The following is a 2,148-nucleotide window of genomic DNA, read 5'->3' on the forward strand; positions in this document are numbered from 1 at the left end:
TGTTAAATATCATGAAACTCTACAGTCCATAAAGACCCTTAACTGTAAATATCTGTGTTTACAATTAAAATAATTAATATAAAAGAATTATTTTAGTCTCCTCTCCTTAGGTTGAGTTGCCTTGTCCTAGTTCAGTGAGATGGGCTTTTTTTTCTTATATGATTTGCTAGTATGTTTTGTTTTTATCTTACGGAATCCTATTCTTTTCTAATGAGAAACAGAAATGGACTAGATCCAGAAGGGATGAGAGTAGAGAGAAACTGGGAAGATTAGAGTGAGATAAAACTGTAATCAGGATATTTTGTTTAAGAAAAGAATCAATTTTTAACAAAAGGGATGAGTTGCCCATGGTTGGTGAATATGTGAGTTGGTAATAAATGTTTAAACTGAATTAAAGTACAGTAAATAAATGAGTCCATGGTTATTATAGCTATTAATAGCAGTCTTTGGTTCAGAGAGAATAAAAAATATCCCCCTAAAAGATTTAGACTGCCAACGCTGCTGATGGTGATCTAGACAAGTAGCTTTTAGTTGAAGATAGATAATTTTGGCTTCAAGGAAGATTTTATCAGTAGAAAAGGAAAAACATAGGAGAGGAAGCAGAGAGGAAGGAGTGAAGGAAGGAAAGAAGGAAGAAGGAGGGAAGAAAACGAGAGTATACTGGAGTTAGTTTATTTTTTCTTGAAAGAAAAGAAAGATGCCTTTAAAGTTCTGAAATTACTATAAATTCAGTGAGAGCAGTGATTCTCAACCCTTGAATCATGTCCCTTCTGTGTTCACAGGACTCTTCACAAGAGTCACCAAATACCTTTGAATCAGGAGATAATTATTTAATGATTCATAATGGTAGCAGAATTATTGTAATGAATTATCCATGAAAATAATATTATGATTGGAGTAACCAGAATATTTGGGAATATATTAAAGGGTCACAGAGTTATAGAGCTTGTGAACCACTGATTTAAGATGGTCAAGCAAATTTTAATTCATGTTAGGAGCAAACCATTACCTTTATGAGTTTTGGGCAAGTGGTCTGCTAACTTAGTCTGAAAAATGGGGGTTACATGCCCACATGTTGAATAGATTTTAAAAGTAAAGAATTCTATGTGCTAAAAATTATGCATAATTTTTAGAGCACATTGTATGTTTGCAAGGACTCAGGATTTAATCCACTGTTATCCTTATATGGTGTCAAGAAATAATTTTAGATTTTGAGATACACAACATTTTCAAAATGTGTTGGGAAGTGTTTAAAGGACACTTTTCATAAGTTTGGATAAGAACGTAGAGAATAATGGTTAGAGTGATGTCACAATTAACTTAGGTTCCAGAGGAAGAAGAATTTTATTGGTCAATATAATCATGTTACACATTGCACATAATGTGAAGCAGTGTCAGGGATTCTCCCACATGATGTTGACCTCAGACTCAGAGAACTAATTGCTTATTTAGCAGGAGAAACATGAAGAATGGGTCACATTTAGCTATGCCATGGTTTCTTCTGATTACTGTTTCAGGACTGCAGTTGAAATAAGAACAGTACTGAAAGATTTGAAAATATGAAACTTTATGAGGAATGTTGTGGTATGAAGTTTTATGTGGCAGTCAAACTGTGTGAAATTCATGACATGTGAAACTGTTAGAAATCAATGCCACCAGAAAGACATTGCATAGTCAGCACTGAGAGAAATGAAAAGTCTTTAAAGGAAAAAACACCACTGGTTGAAGTAATTAATGTGATTTAGAAATAAGAATTTAGAGAAAAAGCCCCAGGACCATCACATGATTTGGTGAATAGAGTGTCCTTATTGCAAAATGTGAGAGATTTCAATAGGAAAAATTAATAATTTAAGTCAGTGGAAACAATAAGACCTTATGCAATCATAAATCAATATTATGATTGTTTTCAAAAGGGTTTTCTAAAGTTATATTACAAATGTTTACTTATTTTGAGAACTGGAAATGCACTAGCCCAACTTCTGAAAATCGATTCCTTACTTCATCATGGGGTTCCAGGGAATTAAGCTCAGAATATAATATCTGATGAGAAGAAGCCATACCCACAAATCTACCACAGGAAAAACATGTGACCTAATATGTGATGGTCAGAATGGTAGAGATCCAGTAAAATTCAGTTTAGATGAAGAA

At 33.3% G+C, this 2,148-nt stretch overlaps 1 pseudogene; it reads right to left on the bottom strand.

The window, feature by feature from the left end:
- The window catches only part of LOC127670637 (leucine-rich repeat-containing protein 58-like), a 57,685-nt pseudogene that overhangs the window by 11,994 nt on the left and 43,543 nt on the right, over positions 1–2,148 (bottom strand).

The sequence above is a fragment of the Apodemus sylvaticus genome, chromosome 20, assembly GCF_947179515.1.
Source record: "Apodemus sylvaticus chromosome 20, mApoSyl1.1, whole genome shotgun sequence".
Lineage (NCBI taxonomy): Eukaryota > Metazoa > Chordata > Mammalia > Rodentia > Muridae > Apodemus > Apodemus sylvaticus.